General features: G+C 45.1%; 1 protein-coding gene and 1 long non-coding RNA gene across 9 annotated transcripts in view; one reads left to right on the top strand and one right to left on the bottom strand.

The window, feature by feature from the left end:
- Positions 1-719, bottom strand: part of ATXN1 (ataxin 1) — a 272,506-nt gene extending 271,787 nt beyond the window's left edge. For all 8 annotated transcript variants that reach the window (XR_003095869.1, XR_001358650.2, XM_025213217.1 and 5 more), the window contains exon 1: positions 395-719. The gene's annotated coding sequence lies outside the window, so the exon portion shown is untranslated. The remainder of the gene's footprint in view (positions 1-394) is intronic.
- LOC112551568 lies at positions 476-8,159 on the top strand. The gene is made up of 3 exons (XR_003095871.1): positions 476-610; positions 6,897-6,956; positions 7,941-8,159. It is a non-coding gene; the product is annotated as an uncharacterized LOC112551568 (long non-coding RNA).
- The last annotated feature ends 5,023 nt before the right edge of the window (positions 8,160-13,182 follow it).

Genomic DNA, 13,182 nt, shown 5'->3' with positions numbered 1-13,182 from the left:
GCAGGGGATCACAAAGCCCTTGTGCCCACGAGCTGGCATGCAGGGGAAGGGGCAGGAGCCTGGGTGCAGGAGGGACAGGGTAGGACCCCTTCCCCCCCTAGCAGACGGGGTGCAGTGCGTGCTCCCACAAAGCCCTTGTGCCCAAGAGCAGGGGAGGGGGCGAGGGACAGCGTAGGAGATCCCTTCCCTCCCCCCCCAACCCTTGCATGCACAGCAAGGGGGGGGTGCAATGATCCCCCACACACACTCCCAGGGGATCACAAAGCCCTTGTGCCCAAGAGCAAGGAAGGGACAGGGTAGAAGATCCCTCCCCGCCGTTCTTTTTTTCCAGCTGCAGGGAAGGAGGAAGGGGGAGGGGGAGGTAAAAGCAGAGGAGAAATAAAAAGCCACTTACTGTAAAGTGTCACTGGAGGAGGGGCGCGGGAAGGCAGCAGCACCCAGCCGGGCCGGGCCGGGCGCGGGGGTGCTGCAGCGGGGCTGGCTCCTCCGGGCTCCTTCCTTCCTTCCTTCCCCCGCGGCGGGAGCGAGTGAGTGACACGCGGGTCCCGGCTGCCCCCAGCGCCGTAGTAGATGCAGGGATGTCTGCGGTACGAGGCTGCTCCGCTCCCCGGTATGTCAGTGTGTAAGCGAAGCCAAATATGGAGCAGTTGGCTGCCTCTGCAACAGCTCAAGGATCCGACTTCATGCACAAGGCAGAGAGGGAGGAGGGGAGGGGAGGGAGGAGGAGGTGGAGGCAAGGCAACACTTTGGCAGGCGGCCAAAGAGAGCCACACAGATTACAGCATACGCACAGCGGAGCCGGGCCAAGCCGGCCTTAACCCTTTGCAGGGCTCCTCCGGCCTCTGCCAGGCCAGCCCTGCTCGCTGGCCTTGGGTTAGGGATGCACGGAGACGGAAGCGCCTTGTGGGTGTCTGGTAGAAATCAGAGGGAAGTCAGGCTGGAAAAGACCTCCAGAGGTCATCGGGTCCGACCCGCTGCCGGATGCACTGTCAGCCCTAGCCAAACCATCCCTACAGCCCTCATCTAAACTCTGCAGAAGTCTACATCCAACCAGGACTCAACAGAGACCTAACCCCGACCCTGCCACAGGTAAAGCAGGGGAACCACGGCAGCCCACATCCTGCTTCTATACAACCCTGTCAATACTTACCTGGCAGGAGAACCACCATGTATCTGAGTCCCTGAAGACAGTTTTCCTTGAGCGTCCGGAGGATAAGCGCTCTTCTGGTGTGGTTTAGTACCTGCCAAGGTGTTTGGGCTTTAAGTCCATTTCATGGAAAGGGGAGGCTCCTCCCTAGCTTGCTCCTGCAGCCATATGCCTGAGGGCAAGTGAAACTCAGGCATCCCCAAGTTGGATGCCTGCCAAAAGATGTTGGAAACATCTGATGTTCCTGGTATGGGTAGGGGACGTTTGCTGGTTGTAGGGCCACTTATGGTTCTGGACTGACTCACGGATTTGGACTTGATTTGGCTTGGAACATGACAAATTTCTTTAAATATATATACATGCTCAAGGGGCCTGTGTCTGGCCAGCGATCTGGTTTGATCTCCAAGGTGCTCGTCCTGTGGAGCCGGACCATCCTACTCACTCCCAACCCCAGGGGTCTCTGAGGATGTCCAGGATTCCTGTGGCTAGCTAGAGGCTGCCTTGGGGAAGCTGCTTTGTCCTGGCCACCATCCCTCCTGGACATGGTGGAGATCAGCTGGTCTCACCTAGGCTGGGATTCCTCCCCCCTGACTCCCCACCCCCCAGGCCTGTGAGATAGGTGCCTGCCTGAAGGTGCCTGACAGAGGGATGCCCTAAGGAAGCAGAAGCCAAAGCCTGCCTCTCTTCTCCTAGGAAATCCTGCTTAACATGCTTTGTACGGGGGCCAATCCTATTAGCAGGGTCTACTTTGTTTCTGCCCATGGTACTTGCTCCCTGATCAAGGCTTTGATGACTTTTACTCATGTCCATCATTAAACCTCAAGAAAGGCCTAGTCAGACTAGGTAAATATGGATACTAATGGCCCTCTGGACACCCTAATACAGTGGAGTCCAGTCTTTTTTGGCAAGCATGTCACAAATTAGCCCCAAACCCTCCCCAAAGGGCACTCTGATCTCCTTTCTCTGATCTATCTGCTGCTCTGCTTTCTGCCCTGGGCTTCTGCTGGATCTGTTGCTTTTTCTGCTGCCTGCCCCATCTGCTGCATTGCTTCCTGTCCTATCTGCCACTGTGCTGCCTGAGTCCTCCCCAGTCTGCCATGTGTCATACACAGGCTGCCCTAATTTATTCCAGGTATGTGCAAGTGTAGTACTCTGTGTCAACAGTGCACAGGTCTGTTTAGGTGTCACCGCCTTGATTATACCTGCTCTGAGGCTAAGACAGTCCCAATTATTGCCTTGGGGAAAAATGACTTACTTCTCCATTGTAGTTCAGCTTCCACTGGTTACTGTCCTGTGTTCCCCTGGAGGAGGACCTTGGGTCTCAGCGGCTCCATTACAGAAGGTCAGGGTGACAGGAGAGTGACACCCTTGGAGGCAAGAAAGAGTCCAAGAAAATGTCCTGTCTCAGAGACCTCTGGACTGGCTCCAGTTTCCTAGAAGACAACACAGAAGAGAACAAACCATTATCTTAGTAGCCAAAAAAAGGGGAGAACAAAATTGAAACTGAAGAGGGTACTGGGGAAGTGAAAGCACATCATAAAATCAAGTGCTGTTCCTCCTAAAGCACCAAAGCCCAATGCTGGCCATGCTTGTTGTATTACCTACTAACCTACTAGGTCCTGGTAGGGCCTGGCAGTGAGTCCAGAAGAAGCTCTTGACTGCCACAGCATTAGCAAGTGAGAGGACACAGCACAGAGTAACCCTTGTTCTTTATTATGCACAAGCATCTTCTGAGGCAAAAGTAACCACAATGGGAACACGCACAAATGCCCTATGTATGCCATAGACATCATGACACCTGCTCTAAGGAGAGATGTGCTGAACATTGTAGCATATGTACAATGCCTCATAACCCTTGGCAACACTTAAAAGAGGTTCTAATTTGGACCGAACGTACTGCATTTCCTCCAAACAGGATGACTCGTGTGGCCATTCTGTACTGTCACTACTTGCACCAGGTCACTCACACCAATGCAGGATCTCAAATGGCACTTTTTTAGTTTAGATGCCCCTCAGGTGTCAGTGAAGCATTTCTATAACTTAGAAATATATTACTCACTAAAGAGCAAATGTAAACAATTTTGTAAGCTGCCAAGGTTTTGACCTATAGGAAACAACAATCTAGTATAGGCTTATGAAGAATTAGGTTCTTTTATTGTTGCAACATCTAAACCTTTAGTTAAGGTCTGCACAAAAGGATGGCATTCTCTGCTTTCTGAGTGCTTTGGGGACAGAAACAAGCCCAGGCATTTGGAGACATGCAACTCAGCATCACAGGGTAGCCAATCTGCAGCAGCAATGCAGACCTCAATAGCATCCTCTCCCAGCTTATGCAAGTTTAATTAATGTAATCAAAGAAAGGGCGAGAAGGTGAATTACTGAAAACCACGTAAAAGTGCTAGTGACAATGCAACACCTTAATCTGGGTTCAGCTCAACACACACTGCATTCTCTCCCCGTCACCTTGTTACTTCTGTACTTCAGAGAGTTACCTCAGTAGAAAGGAATCTCTTCCTTTGGAGATGTCCGCCTTGCCAACAGGTGTGGCACATATGGAGAAAGAGAAGCCACATTCATGCTGAAGCAAGCTTTGGACAACTTTCCCCTTTGCAACAGATTAACACTGCTCATTGTTCCATTCTCTGGCTGTGAAGTTTGCCATACTTTGCCATGGAATAATGTTTTTCAAAATGTAAGCTTTATCTATAGTTCTAGACCTCAGTTAAGAAGAACCCTTTAAAAATGTAAAACTGAATATAAACAGATGCAGCATGGAGTTCCTGGGTTTACAAACAATTTGACTAGGGCTGACAAATGATTTTAAAAAATCATCGCAATTAATTGCAAGATTAAAAAAAATAGTCGCAATTAATCGCACAGTTAAACAACAGCCAGTACCTCCTCACCACCCAAGCCTGCGTACCCTGCGGGTGGTTCCTCCGTGCCACCACCAACAGCGCACAGCCCCAGCCTCAACCCTGGCCCAGACCGTGTCTGCTCCAGACTCTCCCCAGCTGGAGTGGACCAGCCAGAACCTGTGCAAACAGCCCCATCCCTGGCCTGCCTCATGCCTGCTCCAGATTCACCTGCCCACATTGAGCAGCAGCAACAGCCTGGCAGAAGCTGCTGCTCAGCAAGGAGGAAAAGAGGCCCCTTCCCATCACTGCTGCTGAGCCCTTCTTGCTGCAGCTGCCTGAAGCCCACACTTGGATTGCCCTGTGCCTTCTCTGCATTGCCACCACTGGGCAGCCCGGAGGTGGCAGTGATGGCAGCAGAGAGGAGCTGCAGGGCAGCCCAGGTGTGGGCTCTGGGTGGCTGCAGCAAGAAGGCCCCAGCAGTGATGAGGAGGAGGGGCATTTTCTTCCATGCCAGCTAGCAGCTTCTGCCTGGCCACTGCTACTGCTGCCACTGCTCAGCGTGGGCAGGTGTGTCTGGAGCAGGTTTGGAGTGGGCCGGGGACAGGGCTGTGCACGTGGGTCCCAGCTGGTCTGGCGCTGGTCCACTCCACTGGTCAAAATGATGTGTGCGATTAACACAATTGAAAAAATTAATGCATTAATTTGTTTTTCCATTAATCACTTAAGTTAACTGTGATTAATTGACAGTCCTAAAGTTGACACGCAATTTTTGGAGTTGCTACAAACCCAAACTGCCTCCATATGGGCAAAAAACTCCACCTAGTTCTACTTTAATTAATTGCTACTCTTCCAGCTTCTTCTAGCACAGAGTAAGGGACAAATATATGGTGTCAGCACAAAACCCTTTGGCAGATCAGGAACCAAAAACATGCAGACATTTTAGAATAAACAAAACAACACAGCCTGCTTCATCTACTGGATTTTTATATTTGATTACAGAAATTACTTTTAGAAAAGCTACAGCAAAGGTTTTAGATTCCACAACATCCAGGAACTTTGCCTCAGAGCACAGATCCAACTTGCCATTGAAGACAAGAGACCTGATTAATACTGAAGAGCTGGGGCACATAACGTGACCTTTTCCAAAGAAGGGAGGCACAGGGCCCAATCCTTTTAGCCTTTGGTTAGGTAAGGTGTCCTATTGATTTAAACTGGGAGATTTGACAAAACAAGGCATGCAGGACTAAGCCCTATGAGGGGAGGAGTCATTTGTTTCAGAAAATAAGCATACACAGTAACCAGGATGAAGACCTCCTCTGGCAAAATGGAATTTCCTGCAATAAGAATAAAACTCATTTGGGCGGGAGACAGATCCTTCTCTGGGGCTAGCTCAAAACAGTAGAATGAACTCCCACCAGGAACTAAGAACCATCACAAACCTCACTATCTTCAACTCAGTTTGACTTTGTCTCCTAACATGAATCTAGAGAAACATGTGCCCATGTATATGAGCATAAACTATATAATAATAAAAATTATTCCAAAACAAAACACTCTATCCCACACTATTCTTGCTTGGGGAGTGGAGGGGAGGGGGCAGGGACGGGGGACATGATACAGATGTTAGGCACATTGCTTTATGCTTTGCTGGAAGGCAGTCCAGTGCTGAGTGTGGTATAATAACCAATACAGACTAGAGCACGTTAAGTGTTTTAGTTACTACCAGTGAAATGCTGCAGCTGATATGACTCCCTTCTGAATTAATTCATGACCAAAGGATATTAATCAATCTGACATGCAGGACGCACAATGCCCACAAGACATCCTGGGTCAACACACTCATTGTAATGTCATCTATAGTATGTGTATTACACATGAAATAATCATTATGATAAATGGGAGAATGAAAGGTACAACAAGGCTGGACTTTTTAAGTATAATTTTCAACATTAAAAAATGCAGAATTCATTTCAGTTCCATCAGGAAAAGGTGACTGTTGATTATTCAGCGCACACAGCACCTCTTTAATTTTAAAATTAAATAGATTATTGTAGTTCTACCTCTTAGGTCTGTCATAAAATGACATTGCTGGTCTCATTACAGCCTCTAGTGGACAGTAGTAATCCACTTCAGCAAGAGCTGTCACACAATTTGCTTCAGATGACAGGCATTGTCAAGGTGGAGGCTAGTGTGAAAGAGCATAAACATATAAAAATTCTTACTCAGTGGCAAAGTGGATGTTTAATAACAGCAAAGCTTTATTGGCAGTGTTTTACAGCAGGTCTTGTGTTGTGCTTCAGGTATTATTATTGACTTGCAGATAGACAAATCCTACTACTCATTTCCATTTCAGACAGCTTTCTAAAAACAAAATTCATCTAAAATATTTTTATAACAGAAAATATTGGTTGCCATGTTTTTGGCTTAACTAAGATGTTTTTATTCCAACTCATAATGTGCCGACTGTCCAATCCACCTCCTGCTTATTTTTATCCTGCGTGCATTCAGATAATTTTTGTTATAGCAACTTTTTTTGTTAGTGCACAGACATATGCAGTTATTTATGTTATTTTAGCATCTTTAACAAATCAGAAATCATAATTTGGATTAGAGTTGGCTAATTAAGGTAAAGTTTTCTTCCAGGAAAGCTAAAAACGCACATCCCCTAAACAATAACATATTTAAAATAAATTATTGTACTTGAAATGCCGTTTGTGCGAGCACCACAAAATATGATTAACTTCTTTAACTATTTTTGTGCTTAAGCTTCAGATCGAATGTTTCCCCTGTTATAATTTAGCTATTGATGATTAGCTCTCTAGAGCTCTAATGCTTTTCAGATGGTAGAATATTTAATTGAGAGTCACTGAACCAATACTGTCTCTTTAAAGGCAAGAACATCTAACGGAAATTAACATCTAGTGAAATGAGAACATAGCATTCATGAAGCAGTAAGTAAATGCCAGTATGTAGTACTACACTACTACTGAAAAAGAAAAATCTATGGTTTAAATCCTGAAGTCCACCACAGGCAAAACCTCACTGAAGTCAAGAGCCAGGCTAACAAGCAAATTAAAAGTTAAGGCTACAATTCTTTCTTTATCTTCTCCTACTCTGAGGGGTAGTTAAAGTCCCTGGACAGTGAGTCATTCTCCATATCATGCATGATGGAACAGTTAGGTCCAAAAAGGTTTCCCTCTATTCTCTTGGTTTTAAAAAGAAGCTATGATATAGGTTTTTTTCTTTAAAAATGGCTGCTTTGCAGGTCCTAAATTGAAGCTAGAAGAAATTCAGATTGGAAATAAGTTGCATTTTTTTAAGCAGTGAGAGCAATCTCTCTGGACCAGTTTGGTAGATTCTCCATCCTTTAAAGTCTTCAGATCGTGAGAAGATGTATTCAGGAAGAGACTTTAGTTCTTGTACAAGTCACTGTGGTTGATTCAGGAATTGCTGAGTAAGGTAATATGGCCAGTACTTGACAGGAGGTCACAAGAGAGGGTCATAGTGATCTCTTCTGGCCTTAACAGCTATGGTTGAATCTATGAAAAGTAGTGAGTACCTCCTGAGAGGGGATGGGTGTAATCAGCTTCTAGTAAAGGCAGTGTACCTGGGGAGCCTTTCAACTTCAACTTCCAATTCAAATTCAGCCCTGGCTCCTGGTGCAGCCAAGTGCTGAGTCTCTTCAACCCCCTTTGAAATCAATGGGAATTGAGTTACCCATTATCTCTCAGAAGGAGCTTAGCTGTCTTCAGTGGCAATCCCTCAATATGAGGATGATGCATCTTCCAGTGAATAGGGAAGTCACTGGTGAGTCCCTCAATGACTCAGGAGGGTGATCTGAGATCTGCATGTTCAATTGTAGATGTGGCAAATAGTCCTGGGAGGAAGGAGAGATGTCAAATAACAGCTCTTTTCCTTTGTCTCTCTTGTCTAAGGGCTTGGCATTTGGGGGATCAATCCCTTAGTGAGCAGTGGCATGATGTTACTAGCTGATGACTGTCTTCTGTGAGATGAACAGATGGTCTTATTCAGCTCTTGATGGAAAAGTATCCACCTAACACAACTTGCACTGTTGGCATCCTCAGCAAAGGCCAAGGAATTAACGGAAACTAAACTATGTTTTCATCCCTCCATAACAGAATTAAAGCATGTTGACAAGACAGAGTCGGGGAGCCTGCATGACCTGTTCGCTAGGAAATACTTAGTTTCCAAGGTTGTCAAGCCATCGCCTTTAACAAGGATTAACATTCACTTACATTTACAAATAGGATTTTTTGAGAAGTGCAAGGCATTAATCACTCCCAGGGAAGTGCCAGGGCTCCTCAGCACCCATTGGTTTTAGTTAAGAGTTCAGGGTGCGTGGGATATGCAGCACCTTCCCCTTAAGTTGCACCCTGCTTGGCATGCACACAGAGGCTTTTATCTGAAAACTGCCTTGCCTTTTTTCTGTTTCTTACAGGCGAAACAGTCTAGATAGATTATATTAGCATCTAGCACGTAAAAGTTTAGGATTGGGAAATAACTCCTTCTTTAAAGTGTTGTATTAGTGCAGAATGCAGCATAGTTCCTAAAGCTTGTGACGATCTGTCTCGTAAATGCTAGACGTGTTTTAGTAATCAGAACCATTTTTTTTTAAATGGACCATTTACCTTCTGAACAAATCTAGTACTTAGAAAACATGAGTTTTACCCCAACCGGGCAAAACTGTCAGAATTTGACCAAGAATTCCAACCCACTCATCTATTACTCCCTTCCATTAGAGGTTGGGGGAGGGGTGATTATTATTACTTTCATTTTTTCCCTGTGTTCTGGGTGAAATTCCTAAATCGTTGTAAACTCACCTGGGTTGTAGGAGAACAAGCAGCACTGAAAAAAAGAGACAGAGAATCTAGGGAAATAAGCAGCACTGAAAAAAAGAGACAGAGAATCACAATAAAGCAATAAAACTGTAAGGAAAACAGACCCAGTCTGGAACTCTGCAAAATCTAAGGGCTTGTCTACACATGAAAGTTATTCCAGAATAAGACAGGGCATGAATTTAAAACAGAAATGTTATTCCAGAATAACTTTTGTGTAGACAAGTTCTGAATAGAGATTGGAACTACTCAAAGCTGTTACAGTACAAATAGCATCAATATGCCCCATCCTTCCCTTTTCATTCCCTGTTGGTTAGCAGACTGGCAACCTAAGAATGGTCTCAAGGCAGGTATTGCTCCCCTGTTGTATTAGGGAATCTCATGGCAACCTCCTCTTCCCACCCTCTTATTCAGTGATATTTCCCCACCTGTACCTTTTGGGTTATTTCTGATGTGCTTCCACGCTTATCCTTATCATAGGATATTTATTTTATTTATGTATTTATTTAACTTGAAATAACACAAGGTGCCTTTCCAAGACTGTGGGCATCCTAACTTCTAATTAACATAAGCACCATTAGAGCAATAATTTTCACAGAAACTCAGCCAGGTAGCTGAACACACCTACAGAAATGCATTCACCATTATGGGAAATATAGTTTCTGTTGCCTTTCTGCCCAAATACTATCAAACAGAGGTGTCCTTTGCAGCAGGCCAAGGCTGACACCAGATTTGGGCTCTTTCAGAGCCTCTGGAAGAAGCAAGTTCCAGAGTCTCAGAGCTCTCACATGGAAGGTCCAGCTAGCAACCACTGCTCTTTCACAGTGAGTTGGATGTAGCACGGGCACCCCTCCTGGTGGCAGCCGTGACAGTCTGGCATGGGAAAAGAAGCAACCTCACAGTGTTAAAGGGCATTTATACACGTGCTCCAGGACTCTGTGTGTGGGGGACAGAGGGGGGTGCTTTAATTAGAGCGGCTCTGAGAGCTGCTCTATTTAAAGTGCCCAGAGCGTCTCATGTATCAGTGTCCCTGCACTGAAAAATGGTGGCGGGGGCGCTTTAACTAAAGCTTGTCAAATGACCTTTAGTTAAAGTGCTCCTGCCACCATTTTCCAGTGCAGGGACGCTGATACGTGTGATGGTGAGTCTGTTGGAGCACGGTAATTGCAATACTCCAGCAGACTTGATTAATTGAGTCTGCTCCAACATGTTGTAATTACAGCGCATCAGAGCAGCAGCCGCACTGCACATGTAGAGGCACCCACAGTGTCTCATCAAGGGTCCACTGCACAATTCTTTACCCAAACCCAGCTGAGATTGTATTCAGTGCTTTAGATAAACAGTTTGGGGTTTCTGTTTACCCTCCACCCATTTTACCTCTTAAAATATTATATAGATTAAAATTGGTGTCATAGCTCATTTTCCCCTCCTTCTCACAAAGGATCTCTGCTTCTCTACACCAGAGTTTGAATTCTAGTCCTGACCCGTTCTGTTCCACTTTGTGGGCTTTGGCCTTGCCCCTTAATGTCCTTCCCTGCAGAACAGGAATAGTAATATTTACCTGCTTATCTCACAAAGAAGCAGTGAGACCAATATCTGCAATGTGCTATATCAGTATTATTGCTCTTCCAGTAACAGGCTCTCAACATATAACTACAGACCTTCAGCGATTTCCTCATAGTTTAACAGAAGATAGCGAGGAACAATTTCATGTGTCAAGAGAGAAGCATCATATTTTTAACTTAAAAGTCTAGCTCTATCCAATTGTAATTGTTTATATATTGCTCAACATATATACAAACAAAAACTAAGAATCTGCCCAACTCATATGCCATACCAGTCAATTTTTCATAGGAATCCAGGAGTTTTAGGTCCAATCTAGTTTTATATATCCCAAGTCATAAGATGTCTCCCCAGTTTTCAGCTTGAATTTTTTCTTTCTAAGCTCCATGCTGTTTCTCCTAGGTAAACTCCCTCATAGTACATTAATTTCTCCCCCTTCTTTGGCCCCTGTTCAGCACAGTATTCAAACACACACTTAATTCTAAGCGTGAGAGTTGCCCCATTCTTTTTATTGTTATGAGTCATGTATTTAAAGTTAGACATGTGCTAAGGATTTTGCTGAATCAGGACCTTGGTACTTTCAATCTTCAGACATTTGTACGCTTGCATTCCAGTGTCACATGTTGTTTAGCCAAGCTAAGCTCAGCCTCAATGCAGTCACTTTCTTACAGCTATTCTGTGAACACTTCCCCATTTGTCAGTATTTCTCAGTCAATAAGAGTACGCCGAGAAGAGAACGCAGTTACTGCATAAAGAGGAACTGTCACGGCTCTAATTTGTGACATGATGTTTCTGCTTGCACAGCTCAAAATATGGCTTTTGGCACTGCCCTATAACTTGTAAATTTGTGTCAAGCTTCCTCTCCACCATCATGCCTGGGTCTCTTATATCAAGATGGCCCTCCAGCTTCCTCCTTCTCACCAAATATCTATTTCAGGTTACTGTCCTCCACATGTATTAATCACACAACATCAGATTGAACTATGTGCTATTATTTTCTGTCTATGATTCTATCGCCTCAGGGCCCCTTGTACAATGGCATATCTGAACAGTTCTGTGACCTAGCCAGCAGTGGCATATGGGGCAGTAGTCCTAGCCAGATGACCAGCAGTGGCACAGCAGTCAGGAGAGGAGTAGCAGCAGCGGTTGCTATTTTGTAGTCCCCCCCTTACCCCAAAGTTGGCACCTGGGGACATGAACGACACGTGCCCCCCACGACTGGGGAGGCACAGTGGCAGCAGGAGTGCAGCAACAGTGGTCAGAGTGTGGCGGCAGTAAGCAAGGGAGCTCCCACAGACACTGCTGGCGCTGTCAGTGGTGGTGGGGTGGGGTGGTGAGCACCAACCAGGGGTTGGCAATTACCCATAGATGCTGCCAGCAACAGCGGTGGCATCTAGCGAGGATCGCGGACTGCCTGCAGACGCTGCCAGCAGCGTACACATGCACCCACGTGCACCCCCTATGTGTCACCCCTGCCTAGGGGGCTGGTGCCCTGGTCACTCCTCCCCAGCCTTGTTATTCCACTGCCTATATATTGGTATTTCTGTACCTTCAATCCTGTTTCCAGTCTTGCCATTTCATATCATCTGCATGTTTCATTTACATGCTGTTCAATCCCTCTCCATATCACTAATGAGGATGCTAAATAAAGGCCTACCTACAATCCCTGCAGTATCCAGCAAGATACCTCCTCTCTCTATAATTCCTTGCTGTTTGTCATTACCTTTCCTTTAATTACTGCCCTTCAGACAGTTTTTCCATCAATGTGACAGTTTTCTCATTCAAGACAGTTAAGAGATTTTTCAAGTACGATTTCATAAAACATCCTATCTAATGCTTCTTTAATAGTCAGAGATTTAAATCCCCTATATTCTCTTCATTTATTTTTTCCAGTTCTGTAAGAACAGAAGCAATTATGTTTATGTGGCAAAATTTATTGTTTATATACCCCATATCATATATCATTCGTAGTTCCTCTAAATTCTTATACCCATATGTTCCCCTGCTGAATAAGAACGTGCATAATTTAGTTGCAGTCTACATACATCATTGGTCTAGAGAGGGAGAACACAGATGAGCAACTGTGTACTACTGTTTGCTGTCCCAAATACACTCAGCAATGCTTGTGGGAAGGATTTGCACGGAGCTTATCAACTGCACGGAAATTGCTGCATGGTTTACACTCTAGCCAGGCACCCCCAAATCTGCCCCCCACCCTTGTCACTCTGTCCACTCTGCATGACGTATCCAGGAGTGCATCTGGTGCTTTCTACCTCGATATGAATCAGTGCAAAGCGGATAAATTCTGCAGAGTTCCTGCAAAACTCTAATAATACAGAAGCCATGGCCTGATGTTTATATACTATTTTGAACAGGGTATAAATCTTATGAATAGGGGAGAATCTCCTGTAATATTTGCAGTCTGGAAGCACAACATGGAATGCAGCAATGCACAATGTAGCCAGTCCTCTAAGGAAAGTTGTCCTTTTGCTCATATTATGCATAGTACCCCACATACTTATCATTTACTTTAATACTGTGGGAGATCCTGAAGGCACCCATGAGGGACCAGGGACCCAGTTTTCTAGGTACTATACAAACACATAAGGAAAAAGACAGTTTTCTGCTCAAATAGCTTATCCACTCAATTAACAGAGGTCTGGGGTTTTTTTTCCCAGAAATGAATAAAACACATAAGGAAAAAGACAGTTTTCTGCTCAAATAGCTTATCCACTCAATTAACAGAGGTCTGGGGTTT

This window comes from Alligator sinensis, unplaced genomic scaffold (genome assembly GCF_000455745.1).
Source record: "Alligator sinensis unplaced genomic scaffold, ASM45574v1 scaffold743_1, whole genome shotgun sequence".
Taxonomy (NCBI): Eukaryota; Metazoa; Chordata; order Crocodylia; family Alligatoridae; genus Alligator; species Alligator sinensis.
The sequence above is the reverse complement of the archived record's forward strand: the minus strand, read 5'-3'. Positions and strand labels throughout refer to the sequence as shown.